Source organism: Ischnura elegans, chromosome 11 (genome assembly GCF_921293095.1).
Source record: "Ischnura elegans chromosome 11, ioIscEleg1.1, whole genome shotgun sequence".
Lineage (NCBI taxonomy): Eukaryota > Metazoa > Arthropoda > Insecta > Odonata > Coenagrionidae > Ischnura > Ischnura elegans.
In genome coordinates this window covers 47,901,079-47,928,146 of record NC_060256.1, presented here as the reverse complement: position 1 = coordinate 47,928,146, position 27,068 = coordinate 47,901,079, and the positions used below count along the sequence as shown (strand labels likewise).

The following is a 27,068-nucleotide window of genomic DNA, read 5'->3' as shown; positions in this document are numbered from 1 at the left end:
CCCACGACCTACCTCAACCCACCGTGCTGATTGAACAATCCGCGAAAACCGGTTCCGCGTTTTTCGACGAAGGCGCGAAGAATAAAAGACGCGGTCGGAGGTAATGGGTTACGAGAGGAATTTCATAAGTACTCACTGCTTGCCGTAACTGGAAAAGGCAATGCCAAAACGTCACGGCATGATCGTCAGGGAGGGGTAAAGCAAGATGGAGTAAGCGCGCAACGAGGCGGTAGCAGCGTGCGATGACGGAGAAGGCGTAGAGGAGGGGGAACAGGATATGCCGCGTATTGAGTCGTGGAATGGGAAGTAGGGGAAGGAGTGGTAGTTGCTTGGGTTGTCGTGAAAGGAGGGGGCAGTTACCGTGAGCAACAGAGGTCCCCTTAGGAGGCCGTGCGCTGCCAGCAAACGTTCAGTCGGCCACCAACCTTCGGAGAAGTGTTACACCTCCGTTCTCTTGGGTCAACGGTGCCGCCTGCCGGACCATCGGGACAACTATAACCACGGAAGAAGGAAAAACGTGTGCACTAAGATCTACTGGCGCACTCGACAACTCTCTTGGATATATCTTTTCCTGACGCTTGCCGGCATCAAACACATAAGGTAGGAAAAAATACTCCTTAATACAGTCTTATCATGAAAGCATGGTGTGGTTTTAACATGGTTTAAATAAAAACAGAACTATTTACAGTTTGTTTTTTTTGCATTCTTCGAATTTTTCGACTCAAACACTTTTTTTACGTGATTAATAAATTTCAATTCGTGCGCCAATAGTCGTTCGACAAATTTCCAAACGATACCTAACTTCTACACGAATATAAGTTAAAATTTCTTCTTAATGGTTGTCTATGCTTCCTTAATCCTGTGGTTTAAGTCGCGCATTTCTTGTCTATAAAAAAATGTACCCCCTAAAAAAATCGCCAGTACAGTATCTTGAAATTTCTGTGCTTTGTTCGTATGAATTACTGACACCGCACCATTCTTTTACGATAACCCTGTAAATTCTTACACAGCGTGAACCAAACATCATTCATCCCAGGTTAGCAAGTGTCCGTTCTATTTTATGCTTCTTATGAATGACGATTTTATTTTACTAACTGCGTGCTTTTAGGTCATTGAATTATAATATGTCTGACATTTGTTGAACGTCAACACTCCTACGATTTCAAGTTCAAAGTCCATTGTTGACTGTTTATTATCATTGGTCATGGTAACACCGAGCCAAGAACTCCTAGTGGCCAACCCATCAATCATGCTTGAGGAAATGGATTTACAACAATAGGAAAAACCTAACGTTTTGTGAGCCGCATGGTAAAACCATTCCACGAGAAGAAGCTACCAATAGGAATGGTAAACGCTGTGTTTTCGTGTTAGAAACACGCGTAAATACCAGAAACAAGTTGTTCGTATCACCATGGACCGCGAATGTCTCAACTAATAACGCTATTAGACTAGTCGGAAGTGTGAAGGTCGGAAGGTGTCGGAAGGTATATATTACACTACTCCGTAAAGCATTAAAATATCACGCAAAGGCTTAAATCGGGGTTAATGTGATTATAGATTCCAATTTGACTTGTATCGGACTACGTTGAAGTATAGCGTCAAAGCGAATTTTACACCACGAAATTTCCGTCCTTGGAATTTCTTCAAAACTACGAGAATAGCAAGGACTGTGATTTCTTATTATATCATTTATTCTAAGTGGATAATAATTGTTTCAAATGCATCTGTGTATTTAAAAATACCGTATTTCATCTCCATCCTTCATCAAAAACATAGATAGGCGATCGGGAAATAAACTCTTTTCCAAAGAAAAAATTCGTCGGACAAATTTAAGGTTCCTACAAGTTGTGCTATTTGAATTCTACATTGCCGGTGTTGCATAAAGTTCTTTGCTCCAACTTTTTCTTTCTCCAAACTGAGAATATAAAGAATTAATCGCAAACACGGGTTGAACCACGCGGATAGTTTTTTTCACTCCGTTGCAAACAAGCTTTTAATTTGGTTTCAGAGTAGCTTGGATGGGCGTTAATAATACCTTTTTACGATTATGGCAATAGTTGGGATTCTTGCTTGGGTATATACGTCATAAATGCATCGCACGGCGTAGGTAAATACGCTCTCACTCTAACTCAGCACGACCAGTAGGTAGCTTCTGTTATTTAGAGGATGCTTCCTTTGTTTCCATGGTAACGGCCAATGTTTACTCTCTCTCGAATTGCGACTTGCGGCTCAAAGGATTTTCTTATTCACGTGCGAAGACGCGTTCGCGATGCTCATTTGCATTCCGCGAGGGAGCATTATTTGTTCCTATGGTAACAGTATGGTTGAACGAATGATAATAAGCAACGTCCATATAAGCGAAGCTTTATCTAGTTCTTTTGCTAATCTAAACCGGTTACTTTGGCCGCCAGCTCAACAAGTCAATTTTAATTTGTAAAACAGTGACTTTATGAAAGTGTCTTCAGCTTAATCTGTCATATGAGTGGATATGCTGCTCTTGTGACATGGGTACATTAATGGTATTTCAAATAAGATGATGAATAACCCAATAATCCTGAGTTAAGGACTTGAAAAGGATAAAATAGATAAAAATTGTTACTCCAGAGAAGAAACTTAGATTTCAACTCTTAAGCGAAAAAAAACTTGAAATAAAATACTTGAAATTAAAAAAAAAAACAAATTTCATAAACGACGTACAACTCGGAGTGACCCAAAATAACGCAGGAACAAATATTATGTAATATTTCTCTATAATTCGTGTATAATTTCACAGCTATAAGGATAATGACCGTTTTCAATTCAAAGCGTGAAGTAAAAATTCCAAATTTTTTAATCAGAATTCTAATTTCATCGTCAATCACAAAAATAATAATTTTACTCATTTTAAAGTGAAATAACGAATTGTTTCTAGAAGATAGCGAAGGAATTCCATCATGCGACGCCAAACGCGATCGAATTTAAAAAATTAAGTATTTTATGGGTTCGAAGTGAATTCAGTGGGCATCTAAGGGATAGGTAATACCAATCCGGAAGTAAAGACTAAGGCCACTAAAAGATTCTGCCTGATTCGACGAATTCGAAAAATAAAATACATACATAAGTACATACATAAATAAGTACTTCTGCTTTCTAAACAATCCATGTTCAAAACCGCATATTACTTTTATGATAACCCAGTATTTCAACACCTTAAAGAAACGATAAATTAAGAGATATAGAACGGATGGGTGTTGGAATTCGTTTTCCCCCCAAAAAAAAAATAAAGGACTTTAAGGAAAGCAAGGTAGAATGTAATTTGAGGATCTATTTTTTATTTATTAGCTAATAATAGGGTCTTATGCAACATAAGGGCGCTTTTTAATAGTCATGCATATCATTATCATGAGAGACATTTTATCCTTCCGGGAAAGTGAAAGGCACAGATGTCGAGATGACATTGGTTGCGGAAACGTTAGCGGATTCATTTTCCCCGTGAGAGAGGCTATCCTGGATTATAAAATAGCCCGAGGGCCATATTTCCTCACGGTACTTATCGAGCAAGCAATAGTAATCACATTGATGACGATTTTCATCAGATTCAAAGCTGTTTCAAAGCAAGCCTGGGAAAAATACTGGCCGAGGAGTATTTGAAACGCAAATTAACGCTGCGAATGTATTTCAAATGCAAAATACAAAATACCTTTGATTTGGGTATTTGAAAAATACACTACAAAATATTATTTTAAATAGCTTTTAAAATACAAAATACGTCAGTATGGAAACTAAGAGATGTTAAAAAGAATATGTAACCTTCCTTGGCACGCTTTAAATGGTTGGAAATATGAAGAAAAGGATTCTTAAGGAAAAGAAGTAATCTCTGAAGCATAATGTTGCGGAAGTGTTATAACAGCTACTTTTTAAAGTATTCTACAAATTTATTTTTTATTTTAGGATGGGAAAATACCAAAAATCGGTATTTGAAATACAAAATATACATTCAGGTCGTGTGTTTGGAATGCCAAATACAAATTACGGATATATTTCAAATATATATTTTATAATACTTGTATTTGAAATTATGTTCATTCCTTTTTCTAAGTTTTATCATATTCCTTCATCGTCCTTAAGTTAAATTAAGGAGAACCGTTGAGAATTTACATTTACAAACGTAATGGAAAGAAAAATTAGAGCCAGCTCATATTTTCGTAGGCATATTTTAATATTTTTTCGTATACTCATATGAGTAACGGCGACGGCTTTAACATTTTTTAATGTAATGTTTATTGCATAAATTTTCGTGGCGAATCATGTAAATCAATAAACTCAGAGCTGTTACACAAATGTCTGCCGAAAAAATATAATTAGCGGCATCTATTGAGAAATTTTAAATCTATTTTTCCATACGGAGATTATGTTAAATAATTAAATTATAATAGAAAAAAATTTCCAATGTCTGCTAATTTAATTGTTGTTATTAGAAGCAAGCGAAGAAAATTTCAAGCCGACTTGACAAATAAGAAGTGGGTTATAAATCAATGACAAGACTGCATCTATGACATAGATAAGCAAAAATAAAACATACATAAGACATTAATAAAACGTTCAAACCTAGGCTGAAAACTTCGAGAAATCAGTTCATTTCTCATTTATATTTCACGTAACGACCCTGCATGATGTTTTGGTAAACAAAGCTGTCACTCATTAGAATAAAGAAAACGCACCTCTAGCAAATATTAATCGCATACTCAAGCAATCTAATTGGCCATTCGGTAAATAAATGCGTCGTTTTTTGATAGTCAGCTTTTTTTAAAAAGCATAATGCTCTACGGAGCTGACCGGTCGTTTTGAGGTCAGTAAGCCTCCCTCGATGACACACATTGCGCTTTATAACGCCAGACGCTGCAACTGCGGTAGATACATGCACGACCGATTTATCGTGCAGTCCCGCAGATAACTAACCGACAGTTATCAAGGACACGACATGGAAAAATGTTGCTGTATAAGCTGCAGTGTTTCCCCATGCCAGATTATTGTATCACCACGGAAAAAGTGGTATCAAAAGCAGTACCCTTGCTTCTACCATGTTTAACACGTATGCCATTTCAAATGCTGGTAATTCCCAAAAATGGTATATCCGCTTGTTTAATTGCTTTCCTCTTAATTTTTCGGTTGCCAAGCAATTGAAAAAGTTATAAACATCGGTGGTCATAGAGATACGATGTTTGGTTTATTGATTCGTAAGTGGGTAGCTAATTTTATCCCTGAACTCTAGATTTCATATTTACGTATGCAGTTTTGAATGTCAGGAATCCCAAAAAATGGTATATTTAATAAAATATGAGTAATAACATTGCTTCAGATGAGCGTTTTAAATTACGTTAAACTCTTCCTTTTCCTTAGCATCTGAAGGCTGATTGCCACTTCTTTGTGGCTAAGTGTACAAGTATGCGAGTACAATAAACAAACAAACAAGCATCAATAAACCAAACACTTTATCTCCAAGTTAAAGTTAAAGTTAAATCTTAAAAGTTTTCCAATAGATTAGTAACCGGATTGCGTTCTTGATAGTTAAAGTAAGAGTAAGAATTTAATATCAACATTTCTTCTCATTAATTTGTGAGTGGGTATATATTTCTTTCAATTATTCTAATGCTTAGCCATGCTTTCTAAAAATAGGCAAACTGTTACTGCTAATCGACTTTTTTTTCAAATTCTTTAACAATTTCTTCCGAAATCTTTATTTGAGGAATTAGATTAAATTTCCTCGATAGAGAAGTAGGCAATTTTCATGCCATCGTTATGCTAACGCCAATTCAATTAACCACTACAGAGGTCAAGGATAGCATTAGATACCCACTAACGAATCAGCAAACCAAACAATTTAACTCCATGGTACCCGATGTTTATAACTTTTCAATGGTAACCGGAACAGTAGGATGGAAGCGCTCAGCTCGGTGCGTGACGACGTTTCCAAAGAATCGGCCCAGTTGTATTTTTTTTCCTCGATCGCTAAACGGGACGATAGCTTTTAGCTCGAAGTGAAGCTGTGCTCTTATGGAAAACATTCTGCTGCGGAGAAAAACGCTCTCGACGCATTTTATATCCCTCGGCGTCACGTCCGCGTGGCGACTTTTCATTTCGATGCGAGGGAAGTAGGTTGTAATCCTCATTTTGCCTCGTTTTATAACAAGTTTCATACGCAGAGGCAGTTTTACGCATGCTCACATGGTATTCCCCACCAACGCCTCCTATCGACGTAGCGCAGACGTTAAATTTCCCCTTTCCCCGGTTCAGAATAGGGATAGACTTAGCTACCCACTAACGAATAAATAAACCAAGCATTTTATCTCCATGACTACCGACGTTTGTGACTTTTCCAATAGCAGTGAAGATTTCTCGGGACTCACACCGGGTAAGGTCCTCCAGATCTCCTTGGTCTCTGAATCCCTTAGGAAGATGGGCGAATTGTACATCGAAACGTCGGAAGAAGATATTTACCCGGTGTAAGACCCAAGAAATCTTCACTGCAATTGTTCGCCGGGAATAAAATCAGGTAATGCTTTTCCAAAAGCTTGGTAACTGGAGCATTACGACGGAAACTACATTTTCGTTAAATATCGACTTTGCTGGAATTAACTTAATTATATGAGCATCACTTATTATCGATATCGTGAACTTATATGCAGCTACTCACGCTTGGATTTATTAATATAGGTCTTTATTTTAATCTCTATTTACAATAGGCATTAATCAATTATTTTTTTTTATTAAAAAACAATATGAAGTAAAAGTAAGAAGTTCGATAAAGACATCCAATAGAAAGCATTTAATGGAAAATTTATTTCCGAGAACATGCACCGTACATTAAATATGAGAAATTAAATCAACATATAATATTTAACATCTCGAAAAACAAATCAATTCCTGTTCATAAAATATAAATTGAAGTTTAATTTATGTTATCATTTTTACAAAAAGAAAACGAGTAGTTATTAAAAAAATTATTCCACATAATCAGTGATTTTTCGCTGGCTACGATTGGCTGTTTTTCGGATGAGTAATTTACAGGCGCTGTGAGGGAGGTCTCAGTCCTCCCTGTTGATATTCAACAGTGTATTATTTTAATTTCCTGTGGCTTCCCTGATTTGCATAGGGAAGATCGGCACTCTTTTGCTAAAATTTTCGTCTCGAAAAAATTTAATTACGTGGCCGGGCCCTGTTGTTCATAAGCCAATGGACGCGGAAGAAAACCCGAGAAAATGCAGAGACCATGCAATGAAACCGCGGAAACCTTCGTTTTCTTACACCAGGCGAAAGTTATCGGTCTCATGAAAATGTGTCACCCAGAAACTAAGAGCAAATATAATTCTTCCTTCCGGGTACCCCATTAGAAACACATCGCAAAATCTTCAATTCATTCGTGATAATACGCAATCGTTAAGTAGGTCGTGATTATATGCCCCGCATACGCAATTTTATTCAAAACTTCCGCGGTTTCATAAAGCAGCACTGAATGAATCATGGATCTCAGGGCAGTAGCCGGTCAATGAATCCGGAAAAATATGACAGTAGCAATCAAATGGGTCATACACTCGCTGCAATCCCACATGTTATCGCATTGTTATAGCCACTCCTAAGAGATTTGAATGCAATGGGTCAAAAGTACTGTCCCACAAAGGATGATTATATGGTAGACATTTTGAGTTGTTGAGAAAATGTCACGATATACAGGGTGTTTCAAAAAGGACTTTACAACTTTGAAGAATCGATTGAAGATTGATGAGGATGACCGAGAACGAAATGTTTTCTTTAAGCAAGATGGCGCACCACCACACTATCTGACTGTCGTCCGGGATTTTCTAAATGACCGCTTCCCAGGTCAATGGATTGGCTGTAATGCGCCAATTGCATGCCCCCCCCCCCCCCCCCCCCGTTCCCCAGACCTGACACCACTCGATTTTTTCTTCTGGGGTTTCATAAAAGATATGGTGTACGTACCTCCTTTGCCGGCCACTCTAGCTGAACTTAGAGCAAGAATTTACGCTGCTGATGAGCAAGTTACACCTGAAATGCTAGTGAGAGTCTGGGAAGAAATCGACTACCGGTGGGATGTCTGCAGAATAACCAACGGAAGCCACATAGAACATCTTTAGTTTAAGGTAAAAAAACTTGAAGTTTTTTCCTTTAAAATAACACCAAAACCAGCTCTGTACCTTGTTTAATAAAATTTATATGAATTTTCAAAGTTGTAAAATCCTTTTTGAAACACCCTGTATAATGACAACTTGACAACTAAGTTGGCCTCATTATGAGGTATGATGTCCCGATGAAAAAACATTGGTAGCAGGACAGGTGGAAGGGAAGAAGGGCAAGGGACGTGCCGAGTGAGTTACATAGGACAGGTTATGAAGGATGTAAAAGAGAAGAAATCCGTCATTATGAAAAGGCTAGCGGATATGAGAGAGGAATGCAGAGCTGCGTTAAACCAATCTTAGGATTGTTGATTATGATGACAATGATACAATATAATAAGGAATACAGCAAGTAAGCAATAAAATTTACTCATTCTGAACAAGAAAAAATACACAGCGAATGCACTAGCAGTAGAAATATTTCGAGAAAAATAATATTAACTTCAACATCAAATACCATTTTCCTGAAATTGAGAAATGATTTTGCTTTACCAACGTATGATCATAAGCAGGCGCGCAGCTAGGAATTTTTTAGGCGCAACTAATACTGGGGGAGCTGGGGGGTATGGAATACGGGAGGTGTGGGTGCCCTCCCCCAGAAAATTATTAAGATGAGTGGTTCAAAATGGTGAGTTTCACGACTTTCTGAGGGATATTTTATTAACTCTTACACTATTCTATAAGTAATATTTATCCAATTAGGTAAAATGGATTATATTTTAAAATTTCTCTGAGTTCTGGGGGGGTTTTATCCCCCAAAACCCCCCTCGCTGCGCCATTGATCATAGGTATAGTGCCTTACCAACATATAATCTTACGGATGTTGAGCTGTGGTTATTTGAAGATAGAGGATTCCTAAACTTTGATTCGGAGATAAGGAAGAGGTTACAAACGATATAAATACGGATTACGCTAACGTCACCTTAATATTCGAAAAAAAGCTAAGAAAAATATTTCCATACATTCGACCATAGCCATATAATGTGCTTCCTCAAAATAACTTTCTCAAGGATTCCAAGACAAGTGATCCGTATTTCAATTTTCCTATCTTTTAGATTGCGTTCACCGATAAAATACATTTCGTTACCTTTCAAGTAAAATTGGAAATTTTCTCACCTCTTCCCGCCGCAGTAGGTGAGATTTTCCAACATCACCTGGGTTCATTCCATTTTTAGAGTTTTCCTTGCACTTTCTACGACTGAATGGAGGCATATCAGTGATTTCTCCGATGTGGTCATGGCATATAATTCGGCTAGTAGCATAAAGCTCGAAAGATCTTTCTCAGGCCAAATATCTAAGTATAGAGATTAAAAGATATTAGGCAAAATAAAAATCTAGGAGTATAACAACAAAAACCGCTGATTAAATTCCTAACCTTTTAAAATCCTCTCACAAAGAAAATTACTTATTCGAAAATCGACAATTAAAGAGGCAAAAAGTAATGTGTAATACCCAATAAAGAAGGAATATTCGGCAAATATTCCTACTTCGACATATTTGACAAGCGGTGTTGAAAAAGTCAAGGACAGGTTATATTTTGTTTTCGTCCGACCACAACTTGAATATGCAGCGAGCATATGGGATCCGGCTTAGAAAAAATTAATCCGCCAAGTTAGCAATATACATACATGTAATATAAAGAAAGCTGCGCGATTCGCCAAAAACCGCTACGGCCGTACAACAAGCGTTACCCAGATGTTAAACGAATTAGGCTGGAAGCCTCTAGAGACTCGGAAGCTGCGCGCTAGGCTTAGATTTCTTGAAAAATTGAGGATAGATATATTTAGGAGAGACACGGAGAACATAATATTAGAGCCCCACTACATTTCCAGGTCCAATAGAACCGATAAATTAAGAGAGGCATATTGCCGAATAGATAGCTATGGGAATTCTTTTTTCCCCCAAATGACAAAGGAATTAATCAAATGCTAGGCAGAAATTCAGTCGAGCATTTCCTTTTTATTTGCCGAGGGCATTTGACACGGGGCACGGAATTGCGCAAGTTAGAACTGCATCAATTTCTAAAATTGCGTGGAATTGCGCGAATGCATAAACGAAATTAGAACAGCGGCTATTTTTCCATCTCACGTCCATGAATTCTAGCATGTGTTCTATCAATACACCGCTTTACACGACGCAATTTTGATTGAGTCTTCTTGAACACGTCAGATTGTGCAAGTACGTGCCCCGTGTAAAAAGGCCTTTCACGGCTGGTGTCCTAGCAACCCCAAACACACACCTATTGAGGTAGCTTGCGAGGTATTATGTAGATTTTGATGAATGAAAATGAATAACAAGAACCTATATATAGGCACCGCAATCCAGAGAAATCTTTTCTATAAGCTGTGACGTCATGGCAAAATAAGCAGTTCCGGAACGCACTTTCCTTCACTTTTTATTAGAAGTGCAATATTACTCTGCATGTTTTTTATTACAAATTATTATTTAAATTTTATTACAAAATGTTTTGTTTTGGTTTCGAATGTATATATTTGAAATTTTGAGGCAAAAAAATTGATAAAAGTGTTCATTTGATTATTATGTCGCTTGCCAACAATAGCCGGACCGGCGTTCCGGCACCATGACACCTCTGTCTATAAAGTAAAACTAGGAATATTTTGACTACACGAGACATGAAATAAACAAAAATCATAAAGAATATTATGAAACCATGACAAAAAACGAGGAATAATAATGTTTCCCAAGCAAGAAGGGAAATTCGGCAACTATGGACGCCTTATCGCTCGTAAAATATCGATCGAAAACACTTCCCCGAAGATGAGCAGGTGTCGGACGAAATGATTCAACCGGACCATCACGAAGGGTTCAGAATCGGAAAAACCAAGAGACCGGCCGCGTCTCGCCGTTGTAAGTTTTCGACGTGGCGTTAAGGAGGTAGGTTGGAGACCACGCGACTCAAAACAAATACAATTTACAAAAGTTATTGGTGAAATATTTTATTACTGTGGAGCACAATAGTCGAGGCTTGAAAAACGAGACTAGGCCAAGTGTTTTACTTTACCTGAAATTAATTCACTCTATTTTACTTAAAAATTAGGGCACTATTTTTTTATTAATACCTTATTTATTTTTCCGGCTTAACTGCAACGCCATTTTCAAGTAACTAAAGTGTGTTGACTTCCATCGCAGTATTAATTTTCAAATAGTTTTTAAACATTTTTTGGCGTGCGTACATTTTATATTCACCATTATTTCCATGGCACGAAACGAGAGGTTGTTTATTCATGAATAATGATCTATAATTACTTTAAATTTATACCCTCAATTATTTAATTACTCCAAGGCGAGAATAACAAAATAAATCTCACTTGATGTTAAAGTCTCTCTTACTCGACCAGCAGTGTTTTTCCTCTTTTTACGGCGTGTTATTTATTTAAAACTCAAGTTATCGCATTGAAATTGTCAAGGTAAATTGGTCAGCGAGGTCAAGGTCAGTGACGCAAAGTAGTATCTTAAAAAATCTATCCATCCTGGCGCATCTTGAATTTTAAAATCGTACGTATGTGTTAAATTTGAGCCAAATAATCGTATCCGAATTTTCGTTCATAAAATCATTTGCGAAATACATCTTCAGTAAATGATTGGAATATTGTGATAAAACACGAAATTTGTTTTCGTAAAATGCTCATACCATATAAAAAATTAATGAAAATCGATTTTACGAAGCGAAAATTGAATTATTGGCCGAGGTACAGCTTTTCGATCGGTATTATGACGATAGGAAGTTCACAGAATAGATAAAAATTTTGAAAAAAGACCGCTTATAGGGATAGCCTCGTAACCTGTAACGTAGTCTCCTTCCTGTGGACTATTCCAAAAGTGTCCCTTCAGAAAAACATAATTAAATTTTATGATGTATTGTCCACTGAATAGTGCAAACAGATATCGACACTGAAATTCTTCAAAAATGTCTCAAAAAGTGCTTATGTCGGTGGTGTCACGGTGATGGAACGCCGTTCCCGCACTGCTTAGCAAAAGACATAATATTCAAATAACTTTTTTATCAATTTTGTTGCCTCAAAATTTCTAATTCGCAACAAAAACAAAAACATTGTGATAAAATGTAAATAATAACTAATAATATAAGAACACTGAGTAAAATTTTAATCAAAAAAATAAAGTTAAGGAAAGTTCGTTCCGGCACTGCTAATTTTTCCATGACGTCACTGGTAAACGTGGCACTAACAATGCCTCTAAATTATTACGGAAGATACAAAAAATATAGTAGAAGCGTTCCCTTGACAGCTGGTTGTCTAGAAGCGAAGCACAGCCCCGCGCGAGACCATGTCTGCCGCGTGTATATATACACACGTAGGTAGTCTTCCACCAATCTATGCATGTGTACATAATTACGTGTGCATCTTCATATGTACTTATTTTTCCTCTCACGGAGACGAGGTCCTTGAACCCGCCTCTCTTCCTGACGACTTCTTCCTCCCCCTCCTGAAAATCGCTTCTATGGTTACGCTCGCACGGGTGCCAGGCAAGGCGGAAAACGGAGGAAAAAGATTCCCTCATCTGTGAAGAGGCTCGGGTCGCTTCTTCCACCGTGAAAGAACCGCAGTCCGAATCATCGAACGTTTCGAAGCCATTATAACTCTTAGCGTCTCCGCTCCGCGCGTTGATATAACAAGCAGACTTCGTATTTATTCGTCGAAGATTTCGCGGGTCATTGTGGCTGTTAATGAATTTTTAAGGCCGTTTTGGACACGGGACGTATGCATATTTCATGTATTGTTAATTGAAAGCTTTTTTTCAACAATTTACGCTGACCGCAGCGCCATTTCCACTAAACCAATTACGATGTGACTTCAATCAGGGACGCAGCTAAGAATTAAGGCTAGGGGGGGTTTTAGGCGCAACTAATACTTTGGGATGTGGGGGTATTGCGTACCCGCCAGGGTAAGTGGGAGTTGCGGGGGCCCTCCTCCAGAAAATTTTAAGATTAATAGTTCAAAATGACTAGATTTACCGGTTATTGATAGATATTTGATTAATCCTAGCACTATTCTATAAGTAAAACTAATACATTAAGTAAAATGGCATAAACTTAAAAATTTCGCTGAGCTCTGGGGGGGGGCTTTATCCCCCAAAACCCCTCCTCGCTGAGCCACTGACATCAATTGCGCACGCATGCAAGGTATTATTTCATTACATATGGTTTTATTACTTATTTCATTGCTTATGATTTCAAGCTGAGGTTCAGTCATGACGTATCAGGTATCTTGACTCCAATTACAGCATTCACTAGCCAACACTCGGCGACGAGCCGAAATTAATTTTTATCTCGGTCCTTATTTTATACTTAACATCACATCAGCTTTAATACCAAGCTGGAATATGTATCCTAAGAGTAATAAAAAAAATCACACGATTTTCACATGCAGGGCCTTAAATCCAGGGGAAAAAGCAGATTTTTATGTGCAATTTCTATTTATGAAATCGTATAAAGTCTATATTTCTGTGAGCGACAGTCGATGAAGTACATTTTCAAAAAGTGCATTTTGAATTTTTCATGAAAAATGACATACATCGTTCCTCTCAACCCACCTCCTTTAATTCTTAGAGATATTCCAGCACTCGTGGGGAATCCTAAGAGTGAGATAAAACATACGGAAATTTTGGTGTGAAAAACTATTTCTAAGTGATTTATTCAGTAAGGTCCTCAAATATTAAATTGATTGCACTGATGTTATCAAAGTTACAGTGCTGCCTTGTTATGTTTGCAGACGTAATGATCATTCGTATTGTAATTTTTCATCGTAAATATCATTTCCATTAATTTTCCTCTTATTTTACATCAGCTTTTGCATAAGTGTTACACAAGTTTTACTGTCGTACAGAAAGTGTTGCACACATGTTAAGCGAATAAGGCTAGGAACCGATAGAGACTCGGAGGCTGCGCGCTAGGCTTACGTTGCTTAAGCAATTGAAAATATATATCTTTAGGAGCGACACGGATAACGTTAGATCCCGACTGTATTTCCTGGTCCGACAGAAGAGATAGATATATTAAGAGAGATATTTTGCCGTACCTACGGGTAGGTATGGGAATTCGATTTTCCCCAGAGCAGTAAAGTAATTTTAAATGCTAGTTGTAATTTCGTTCGAGTATTTGCTTTTTAAAAGTAAACGTATGGTGCCATTACACCCCTCCGCTACACGCCTTTTCAAGAGCCTTGCGAGGTAGCATGTAGATGTAGTTGTAGAAGTTTAGGAGAAAATCTGGAGAGATCTCCTTTTTCTACACATATTATTGTTTTCAAGCCGTCGTAAGTCAAATTTAATTGTACAATAATTAAAGACATGTTGTGAAAACGAATTCCGAAGGAAAGAAAAGTGAACAACATCAAATTATCCTTAAATGACGTCCATTAAGTAGGGCATAGCAATTCACAATACAACACGCAGAGAAAGTTATGTCATTACGTACGCTAGGCGGGTCTTATTTCACCTTGGGGCGCACTGTCACTTTCGATTGTTTGGCCTTGAACGAATTCTGCGGAACAGGCGGCGTCGTCGTCGTCAATTGGCGAATTGGGAAACATCCTCGCTCTTCATATTCTTAATCTACCGCTCCCACGGCGAAAGATATGGTTTCTTCATTTCGAAAACTCCTCCTCCACATTGCTCACAGCTGCTACTAGATCGTGCGAATGCAATGGGAGATTCGAATGTCGTTGAGATTCTATTGCACACTATTGTTAATGACACTTTTTAAATCACGCATCACAAGGTGTAGTCATTAATTGGCGTTGCGCTCTACCGGTAGACCAAGTTCTCCTGAACCAGCCAGTTTTCGATATTATAATTTCGGTGCCCAATTATTTGTATTGTGAGGGAAGTATGTTGTTTATGATAGCTGAAACTTATATGCTTCAATGAGAACATTGATTAGAAAAACATCGAAAACAGATAATTATTTTTTTGCAACTTTTCTGTTATTTCATCCTTTTTTCATTTTAATCAATTTTTTTATTTTTACATTGCAAGTAGAAATGTTTTATCGTGTTGTATATATTTTTTTTCTCATCATTCCTTTTTTTCATTATATTTTTTATTACTATTTTTTTACATATTTCAATGAGGAACTTGCATGGGTCGTAGATTGCTCTAAAAACTATTTTGAATAAGTCAAATGGATACATTAGGTCGCAAAAATACCTTCAGTTTCTCCATTCAACATCAAAAGAAATAAAAAAATTGCATTTAAAATCGAGAAAAATTTCTCTGAGCCGACCACTGCGCGAAGACACCCGAGCGTTGCCGAGGCCAGGCGTGACGTCATAGGTGCCTAAACAACCGTAGGGAGTAGGGAAATACGCTGAGCGCATGGTGTAAAATTTGTTTTGAGGGAGTATTTAGCCGCTCATCGTCATTTTATTTTGTTCTGTTATTCTTGGGCAAGTTTTCCTATTGCTCTTGTGCCTAGATTATTTCTTGGGATATTAATAATGCGGCATCGGGATGATGAAGTACATGCGTTTCACTTCGTTTGTTTTGGTTATCAGAAAAATGGATGATAACGTTGCCACTCGTTCGAATAGTACACCTGAAATTCATCTACGTCTACATAATACCCCGCAAGCCGCCTAAAAGGCGTGTGGCATGGGGTGTTAGGACACCAGCCTTTTTTTAGGACACCAAAAATTGATGCCACGACCCTCATGGAATTTGTTGAGACAAATTATTGCTATACGTCGGCGGCAAATCGAGTTGTAAAAGAAACTTGTAATACTGGAGGATAATGATCGTAAGCTGTGCTGTTGACATTAGAGTAAGCTGTGCTGTTGAATTTGGCAACGCCGGATTAACGGAGAAGGTAGTCCTATCCGTCCTACGGTACGAATTCACAGCAAAACAGTCTGCACACAATCCACATGTGAGATCGCGAATCGGTTCCGCTGCCAACACACACACAAGCTACAACCTATTTCTATAATATAGGTAAATCCATAAACAATATTCTAGCATATACCATAAAAATATAGTGGGGAATAGGCAAATACTCTTATCAAAAACTGGATGTCACTATCACATTCTTATATTCATCACGTACAACTTACCATAACAGAACTCGTTATGATGAATACAACTATTTATTCACTGATTTAAACCCTTAAATTAGCCCACACAAGTGACATTTCTCACTACTATTCGTTGAAATAATGGAATAACAAACTTCACACACAGTTTTTATTTCAATAGCGTGATCGTGAAATGTCATATCTACGGTGAACAACGGAGATTAGCACGCCACTGACAATTTTTACACTACTGTTAGACATTTATCGATAGCGTAATAGCACTTTTTACAATTCAATCACGATGGAACACTGATAACTCTTGGCCGATATTTTTCAACCTTGTCAAACTTTGTGCATTACAACCACTGGCACTGTGATTATTAGCAGTAGCTTAACGGGAGATGTCACGTTGAAAATAACACTATTTTGGCACAAAAATGTTCCAAGATGTCTCCAATCAGCGAGCAAAAGTTGCATTGACTGGAATTCACCCCATAATACAAGCACAGACAGTCCTAAACCACGAATTCTCCGGTACCTACGAATAAACGGATGAAGTTATTGTATATAAAAGCTAAGCGGACATCAGTAAACATCAAAATCGTTCTAATTACATACTTAAATGAATGATATGCCGTCGATAACATCAACTTACAATTAACGTATCCCCCTTCCAATGGCCGTGGCTCAGACTCCTACAACGATGTTATTTAGGTATTATCAAATTTTTGGTTTAACTGCTCCAGTTTTATATTTTATGCCCTTACTCAGATATTAATATTGTAAATAGTGCAAAATACGAGGGCTTCCAAGCCTCTATCGTCGGATATTTATCTTTAAATATGAAATAATCAACACGTCTAACAAACGAAGCTCTCACAACTGCTGGCAACTATTACAAACAATCACAACAATAGCTTCGCGTGATGTTTAGGCACCTTTGACGTCATCGAGGCTTCGTCGGCAGTGGCTTGGGGGGTGAGGGAGTTTTTCCCGCGCTTTAAAATTCGTTATATTTATCATTAAATATCTCGCGAACGAAAACTAACATTTACATGCGGTTTTCTTTGTTGTATTCAGAAAATAATTTTCTGTCCGCCTATGAAATAAAAAAAATTCATGCAAGTTCCCCATTGCTAATCTCATTCAAAATTTGATAAATTCATTAACTAGAATGAGAAAAGATATGGGAGAGACTCGTAGAAGAGTAACTTGATAAGGCAGTATGTATTCGTATGTTGTTGGAATAGTGAGTACCTACATAGTTACAAAACAACCTTTCCTTCTCTCCGGCTGCGAAATCTTCGCTCGTAATAAAGCCATCAGAAAAAACTTGAGTCCTCCCTGAATAAATCCCTCCGCCTCCTTATTTTCCCCAAACTCACTAAATTGAATGACGTCTTCTGTGCTCACAAGATTCCATCCATGAATGAATTCATTAATCATTTGGTGAAAAATTTTAAGCCCAGGCTCAGGGCAACTAAAAATATACTTCTTAAAGACATCTGGAGCTACGACCCAACGATTCCCACTGCATACATACTGCCCCATCAGTTAACTCTTGTATGAATTTTTCCAATATCTTTCCTTCTTCTAGTTTCAGCAAATCTTATGAATGTACTCATTTTTGAATACCGGGACTAGCCACAGTGATACCTTTACGGAGTCACCCGCAATGCACAATTTTTACTGAAAATCCACAGAGAAAAAAATCACTTTTCGCCTTTCCTCAGGGAAGAATGACGCCTTGGTAGCGTAACTACCTAAAGCACTCGACCGGAAATCGGGGGATCCGGGTTCGTATCCTGGTTAAGGCGAATGATGTTTCCTCTGCGTAATGTACTCATTGTTTATTGTCGACGACAAAGGGAAAAAAACTAAAAAATGAAAATGGAATGAAAAAAAGAAAAGGAAAAGAAAAAGCTCATTGCTTCTTGCAATAAAAAATAATTATGAAAACTAAATAATTAAATTAAAAAAAGAATATGTGGACTTGTTGATTAATCTTTCTTAAACCCATTACTTGAAAGAAAAAGCAAATAAACATAGTCATCTTCGACATATCACTTCGCCTCAAACACTCGAATATCATTTCGAAAATTAAACTTTGTCGAGAAATCGTATCGCATCATGGACATTCACTTAAGCACGTAAAAACAAATATAAATTCAAACGATTTTACTGGGTCAAGAACTTACAAATTAACTCCATTTGAGTACAAAAGTTTAATCATTTCAATGTACTTATTTTCAAAAAATGAAAATTATTCAATTGTTTAGAATTTAAGTTTCTGCTATCGCAAACAATACATTACACCCACAACACAAAGAAATGCGCAAGAGAAAACTTGTTTAGTAATCGGGCTGGTTGTGATAAACATGGTTTACCGGCTTAGCGGAAACTCGCCTTCGGCGCGCTATATAACATGAATCCCACAAGTACTTTTCGATATCGATTGCAACCTATACTGGCACATTTCAGTAACAATTACTGAGTAGCGATAACTTACCACCCTCCGTGACTGCATCCACTTCTACTGACTGATTCCTTACCGTAGGTACACACGAAGGATACTGACAGTAACCTCAAGAAGGACGAATGGAACCTATCTCTGCTAGGTGAACTTCTTCGCTATTTCCGGTGTCTGGTCTAAGGATAGATGGTGTGCAAATCATTAAAAGATTATCTCTATGTATCTTTTAATCATGTGTAGGTCAAGGCTATCATATTATTCATTTGCTGTGATTGTAATTTACCTGAAGCAGGTGGCATTGCTTGTGGAGATAATCTATTCAGGATGAGGAATCTCAAGCAGAACGTTGGGTACTTACTGCATGGCTGGTAATTGAAGGACATAAAAATCGTAAATAGTATATTATGCCGTCGAAAATGCTTTGTAGCTGGAATGGAGGTAGAATGAGTATGTATTAATTTTCAATGTTTAATAATTATTTAGCCAAGACTTATCAATTTAGAGCGTCGATTTGATTGAGTTGTGACAGTCGATTTATTCTTCGATAATCAAACCTTCGGATGCGCGCAATACAGATGGAGACTCTATTTGCATATACATATCCGTCATTCCTATCGCCGCAACCAGAAGACACGTAACATAAACAATTATAATGTGCAATATATATTAAGACTTTGAAACTTCTGATAACTGATTTTTTTGCAACTAGGTATAAATTATTAAAATCTTCTAATTTGGAACAAAAGACACATTAATACTTCATTAATAAGTGACAAAGCAGTTTTTCTCCTCTTGCCAGCTTCAAGATAAACTCAGCATTTAAAATTAGTCTCATCGATGCCGCATATGTACCAATATTTATTTTTAAAGGTGTCTTACGAAGAAATTCAACTTAACCATTTCCACCTCGGCAGATTTATACCCATTCTGTTGTCTTGATTATTAGCCCTTAGATTCTTTTTGACACTCATGCGTTTTCTATCCCATAAACCGTCGACTTTGCTGTTATTTTATTGCGGTAATATCCTCCTCGCATCTCTAGAAGTAACTAAAACCTCGAATTTCCCCATTCGACAATCTTTTCCTTAAATGTCATTCACTGTTTACTTCCCTCAAACATTGCCCTCTTGCGTCAACATTTTCAATCTCTGTTTCCTCCTCGTGTTTATCAGAGTAGACAATACATCCATTTCCTCGTTTTGCGCGGTGTTCTCATAGACATGAAATCATAATAATGAGTCCAGGAAGTTATGTATTTTAGTCTACTGCTATAGAAACGTAAAATAGCCTGTTAAGCGCTCTATATGTGCGTTTTCTGTGCTTGGGTCTTTTGCTGGGTCGACAGATTTTTCACTTTCGCAACAATAAAAAAACAACACGCAACAATCACTCTGGTCACGTAGCAACATACAAAGTATATTTACTCTAGAAATCACTTAGCGACAATAAAAATGGACGCAGCAATCACTAAGTTTTGTGTTGTTGGATAAAAAAAAAGTATTTTTCAAGGAAAACAGGGGCCAGTCGGCATATTGTATATTCAAGTTTATACTCCAACTGCATTGATGTTGGTACCTAACGTTATAATTCGTTCCAATGTGTATCAATCAAATCTTGAGGGTAGTCCAATGCATTAGCTTTCTCTATATCGCTCAATTTTTCTATGGGACAATTAAGGCCGACACCGCTCATATGTATTCTTCAGTACACTAATATTTATATGTGATCTACCGCAATACTGGAATAGGCATTCGAAGCATCCTTGAAGGTTGTGGCGCGGGTAAATCATTTCCTTTCTTTTTTACATGTTTTCCTCTCCTTGATAGATGCATCAAAGCAAGGTCGAAGGACAAAATGAACGCCTTTAATAGACTCCAAAAGGAATAAATCCGACATGGATTTTAAAAAAATCTTGGAAAATGGGAAGGAAAAGTTTTTGCGTTTATCCCCAAGGTCAAACAAACTCAATTCTCTACAGGAAGTAATGAAAGACAATCAAGGTTGTCCTTTAAAGGTCAAAGCAAGGAGCTACGAGATGGAGTAAGATTTTATCATTTATTTTCTGAGAATCGATCATAGGATGGTTTCCAATTTTTTCTTGTCTCAATCTGTCTCCTAATACATATAAAAGAGGATGTCTGTTTGTTTGTCCGCTATACGTTTCCATATGGCTGCACGGATTGCAACCAAAGTTTGTACATAGGTGAATCTTATATTCCAAAATATCTTAGTTTTACTTTCCGTAACGTCCGACGCGTCCTTTGCGTCGTTTTTCTCATTACCGTTTGCTGCGTCACATCTTACAAATTCTGCGGTTGAACATCCTGTAGTATAGGCACACCTCTTGGCTCTCTCAAAACCTATAAATCCTGCTATTTGACCGTGAATTCCAAGTTCCGACTTTCCCTCTTGTCTGCATACTATCCTTTATGAGCAACGCCAGGTGGCCTGCTAGTATACTATAAAACCCACTTCCCACCACTGATTGACTCAGTCGTACGTTTGAGGAGAACGAGACGATATACCATAACAATTCATAGAATCGAACACCACTAAAATCGTCTAAAACCATTAGAAAAAATTAAAGAAACACTAATTTTCTCTCTATTATGGCGTTGACAACTGCCTCATACTTTCTACTGCACATAATTTATTGCAATATTTCATATTTTCCCGCTACCATCTGAATCTTCTTGGTTACATAAACAAGCAAACTCTCCTTGGCAACGATATTGAAGACGACGATGGCCATTTACGTTAGCCACAGAATTAATATCGTAAAGCGAGGGTCTAATGCATCTCTATTTTCAAATATTTTCCGCCATTGTCAACTGCCCATTACTATTTGAATCGTTCATTCAATTGAAAATTCATTCCGTATAGATAATCTCGGCAAGCATATCTATTGAGAAGTTGTACATGTGTCCCTCTACCCTTATCTCACCACAAATAAATAAAATATCTATTCCACGTTTTTCTATTCTCTCTAGACAACGGAGTAGCACGTGCCTGTGTGTATAGGTGACGCAAGTACGTAATCAGATGAAGTACTCCGGCTTTATACGGATCATAGATTGTTTTGAAAGAATTGATACATAGGAGTCACCTATCTTATTCCCACTTGACGTATCCATCGAGAAAACAGTCGCTCCTCTCCAAATATCACCAAGAAAATGAAATAAGGTTCCATTATTTCGATGAAGTCCTTGTGAAATCTTCCACCGGAATAAACATTTCGTAGTTTCCGACATTTCCGGGTTTCAATCATACTCTATATGCTCATTTATGCTTCAAAATGTAGGTAGCAAGAAGGCTTGAAACGTATGTGACAATCAAATTTAACCCTGGTCATTAACAGATCTCATGAAGAGGGAGCAAGGAAATTTTGTATTCAACTTAAGGTGGTGTTCACATAAGCTAATACATTTTATCATGCATTCCATTCTTTCATTTTAATCTCCTAATTTATTATTTCCGTTTTACAAATAACGTCGCCTTATTATTAGTTAGTAATTACTTGTGTACATAGTTAATTCTCTTCAACTTGACAGCATTATTTTGATGAAAGCCCAAAAATCAGTGCGGTGACGTTTGCCTAAAATTTGTATTCATCATGGTTTTTATGGCATAAGTAACATTTTATCATATATTTCCCAGATCAATTATATGGGCCAGCGGAAAACAACAATTTTCTTCACTTTGACATGTTGCGCCATTAAAAAACTGCGTGACAATGCTGATTTTAATATATTTCCAGAAAACGCTGCTCGATAAACAGCATTTATTGCAGTCGGGCGATCAATTACAGAAGTCAGAGTTTTTTTTTAATTTTCATCAAATAGACCCAAATTCTAATGATAAATTTGAGCCAAAATGAATTTTCACGAAAATATGAAACATCTTTCCCATTTACCAGCAGATGTAGTTATTTTTCAACAATGTGTTGCGAATGAGTTTAGCAGACATTGATGAAAACTGAAGTTCTGCTTTTACGAGTGCAAGGACCAGAATTAGTCACTCATTTTTCAATAAATTTCACCTTTTATTGTAACCTGGTTACTGCACTCATGTCTTCGTATACTTCGTTTCTCGTCTTAACCTCTTTTACTTGATACAGGCCTCAAGTCTAGCATCGTAGTGGACCTATCTACGAAGGTCAGACTTCGCTTCGGTTCCGACCTTGGTGGACAGATATAATAACCTTCTAGTTCCGAGTTTAATTTCTTCAGAAGGCGAGGGTGTGGACAGTTACTCAATACCACACCTCGTTGGAGTGCTTGGGCACGTAGTGTTTCACTCGCTCTTCTCTGTGTTCTAACACTCAACATCACTCTTTCTCAACAGACTTTCGTCCTTCGTTACGGCGATGAATCGTTCGACGCCTTAAGGAAGCCTAAGAAAAGGCCAGATTATGGAAGAAATTGGCGGTGCATTTTAATTAGAAATTAAAGAAAAATTACCTTCACTGTTTTGGGATGTTTATAGAAAATTTAAGCGTGGAATGTAAGCCTCATTATTCTGCAGAATAAACTACAAACTCCCGCGCACACACTGTAATGAAATTGACCTAAAAAATGGGTCGGGAGCTAAATGCGTCTTAACTGCGAGCCATTCCCGAATCAAACCCATTTTCTAAGTTTCAAAATACTGGATGGAATCGTAATTTTAATCGTCGCGTTGCAATAATTGAGACTTATATGTTGTTTACACAACTTAGGCTGGTTTCTGCAGAGAAATAACCTACCACTTAAATTGAGCACTCAACAAAAAATTAACTTCTTCCGGTTCGGAGACTATACATTTTGGCCATGATGCAACCTCAGAGTAATTATGGACTAAGGGCATACTGCGGCTTATGCAAAACCAAAATTATAACCCGAGATCACGTGATGAGTCTGATGGTTCTGATTGGCAGACTAAGATTTTTTTCAGGCGTTTGTTTTCATTTTATTTATTGTGTCTGGATTTCTCTCTCCGTTGAATTTAATACCCACGAAGAAGGAAATTATTAGAATATTAGATTAATTAATTAATAGAATGGGGAACATGCACAATTCTTTTTAAGTACTGGAATAAGAAGGTCTCTACCTCAAATGTGCTCGCCGAAAATTTCGCGTATGAATAATGTTTTTCAGCTGAGTTATGAGTCTTTAAAAATTGATCTCCATCGGCTGCTTGAAAACACGACGTCATCGGAGCGTGACGTCACGGCACGGAATCCACTGATGACAGACTGTAGAAGTGGATAGAAAATCGATCTACTAGGGCTCAAATGCAAATTTGGCGAAAATAAATGCTGTTGTAACGACAAAATGCAGACTGAATATTTTGGGTTGCCAAGGCATTGTTGAAATAAATAAAGGGGATTGTTTGGGGAGATTTGGTAATCTCGAAAAAAAAATCAGCCGCCATAAGGAAATCGAGCTAAAGTTAACTGAGGTATTTTGCTTTCTTAAATCCCTCTTAAGTCAATTTGCCCTTTTAGGAACTACTACAAAGCTCGACGAAGATTTTTACTACGATATCTTGCATTCAAGGCTCTACCACTCAACCCTCTTTAGCGAAGTGAATGGTGTACCGTGCAATGACGTCAGAAGGCGTTTCAGGTCACGTGACTTCAAGCGATATTCGAGCATTTTTAATTACCAATTATTGACGTTTGCGGAGTACTAGGAGAGTTTTGGCTTATATATTTGGACTCGTGAGAAAATTTCCTTTTCAATGAGACTAACTAGCATGATGAACAAATTTCGTGCATGTTCCCCATTAGAATTAATAGAATTAGATTAATTAATAGAATTATTAGAACTCTATTTATAAGTATTTGTTACAAAAGTAGTATGCAATAATAATTCCGTAGTCCTGAAGTTGAGACCGTTTAGGGCGTTCTTTATGTATTTACTCATGAGGCTGAAAAACTAACCCTGTTGCTAGATGCAAGTCGACCACTATGTCTGACGTCATCATCTTCAGCATAATCAATCAAAAATTATGAAACTTGTTTGACGCAGCTCTCCATTTGCTTATGCCATCAGCTTAAATTTTCAATTTGGTTAATTATTCTCTTTTACATCCTTCTTCACAACGGTTCTATATAAAGAAGTATTGGAATTGATTCTTCTCTTTCTCCATAAATAACTATTAGACACAGTATTAATGTAAAAAATTATCTTATTAATCGCAAGTTATACACGTCGTTGTTGTCTTTTTGACTGATTTATCTTATCCTGTAACTAATCAACAACTTTTAACCCTTAACAACCCTTTTGTTTATTTCTTTCAATTGAAATTAGCAATCTATTAATTCATTAACTTCAACAAGAAGAACTCATTCTTTGTCTTTCTTGCCTTCCACGTGTTCTACAATTGCCGATCATGTACTACAGTCTTTTTCTTTCGGATTTCAGAAGATATGGCTGCCACTCTTAATAAGGACTTCCTCATTACTCACTTGATCAAATCGTTCGGCATCGCCTTGGTTTTGTTTGCAGCTGGAGAACCATTTTCATTGTTACGTATGTCGAATACCAAGTTTGACGTCACAAATCACGGAATGCTAGAATAGACTATTCTTGCTGCCGGTGAATACTCATCGGTTATTCCACCGCGTAAATATCTGAAAGTTAGAGGCCGACGATTAATGGAAAAACCTTTCCGACATCATGAGGAAGTAAAGCTTCTAAGCGAAAGTATAGGAATCTAGATTTCTGGGTTGTCCTCCGCGTCGATTTTATTTTCGTGATGACAGTTTCGCCGGCGTTGCGGTAGGCACCTTCAGGTTTGAAATGCCGGATGCAGGTTTTTGGTCGTTTTATGCCTTTCGTTTTGGCCAGCGCCTCCAGAAGATGGGTAAAAACTTTTCATGAAATAAATGGTTTTCCACCAGGTAAGTGAGACATCCGCATAGGCCTCTGGATGGATGTACTCTGAGCAATGTTCGATCCCTGCTCTACGGAAAATTAGAGAGAAATAGAAAAATAAAGGATGGAAATCAACCGATAAGGAGTGACCAGGGTGGTAACTAAGTGCAGGTAGATAATCCCGGCAACCCGCTGCAACACCCCGTGAGGATGATGCCAGAGTTGCGTGGCGAAACGTCGGCTATCTCACCTACCCGGTGGAGAACCCATGGTGACTTCGTCAGTACCATAAGCAGGGAAAACACCACCGTATTTTGCTTATTTTTTTAAAATTTGATCTCGGGATTCTCATGTTCGTTTAAGGGCGTCATGTGAAGAAATTCAACTTAACCAATTCCGCCTCGGCAGATTTATACTAATTCTGATGTCTTAATTATTAGCCCTTAGATTATTTTTGACTCTCGTTCATGTCCTATCTCTTAAACCGTGTACTTTTCTGATATTTTAGTTCGATTATACTCCCTCGCGGCGATTACTAAAAGAGTTCCTATTGACCGTGAATGCGAGACTCAGATAAAAGACACAATTCATAGCAGGATGGATAATACAAAGTGTAGTACATTGTTCACCTTAAACCTATAAATCACTTCCAGAATGCATGAGGAATTATAGATATGAATGGATACTAAAAGGCATAATGCATAAAAGTGAATGGATAATATATATAATTTATGACGTTATGATAGCTTTAATACCAACAAAATAACAAGAGAAATCAGAAAATACGCAACAATGTCAATGATTAGTCAACGTGGTATCGTAAGGTGACTGCTAGGTATTCTCGGAGCACAACTTCCGAATTTGGACGTTGCGTGCATTTGTACATTTTTACCATTAATAAACACCTAAATGTTCCTCGACGAGGTAAATAATATATAAAAACCAGGTTGGGCAGAATCACAGACTCAGGAGAGGGAGAGACAACCTAACTCTGAGGAAGGTGGGTAATACGCCACCGAAAATTTAGTACTTACTGTGAGTGTTTCTTATCTTATTTTGTGTACTGTGATTCTGCCCTGCCTGGGTTTTTTTTATGTTATTTACCATTAATAATTCACGCATGTATTCTAAGTAGCTTTTTTCGATAGTTGGCGATAATATCGTTCGATATGTAGCATTTAATTTGCCTGGATTATCGATAATTATCGTGTTATTCGCATTTTGGAACTGGTCGGTCTGCTCATTCACCCTTAAAGTTGGCGTCTTCGATGGATCTAGCTCGCTTTAAAGTCCTCTCACCGATAGCGAAATAGGAGTTTATTCTCGTCAGGAATGGTGTCCACTCGCCGTACCGCGCGAATGAGCGGATTGGCACCGCATCAAATTAAGTGGAACTTTCGTAATTCGCGGCGCAGGAAACTCGTCTCAATCCATGAATGGCCTCAAGTGGCTGGCGATTTCTTTTTAACCCGAGAGGAAGCCCGAGAAACATGCAGTGCTCACATACGACGATATC

The 27,068-nt window shown here is 37.6% G+C and overlaps 1 protein-coding gene across 1 annotated transcript in view; it reads left to right on the top strand.

The window, feature by feature from the left end:
* The first annotated feature begins 377 nt into the window (after positions 1–377).
* LOC124168135 (alpha-tocopherol transfer protein-like) overlaps positions 378–27,068 on the top strand; it is a 64,124-nt gene continuing 37,433 nt past the window's right edge. Inside the window, exon 1 of the mRNA XM_046546259.1 lies at positions 378–600. The gene's annotated coding sequence lies outside the window, so the exon portion shown is untranslated. The remainder of the gene's footprint in view (positions 601–27,068) is intronic.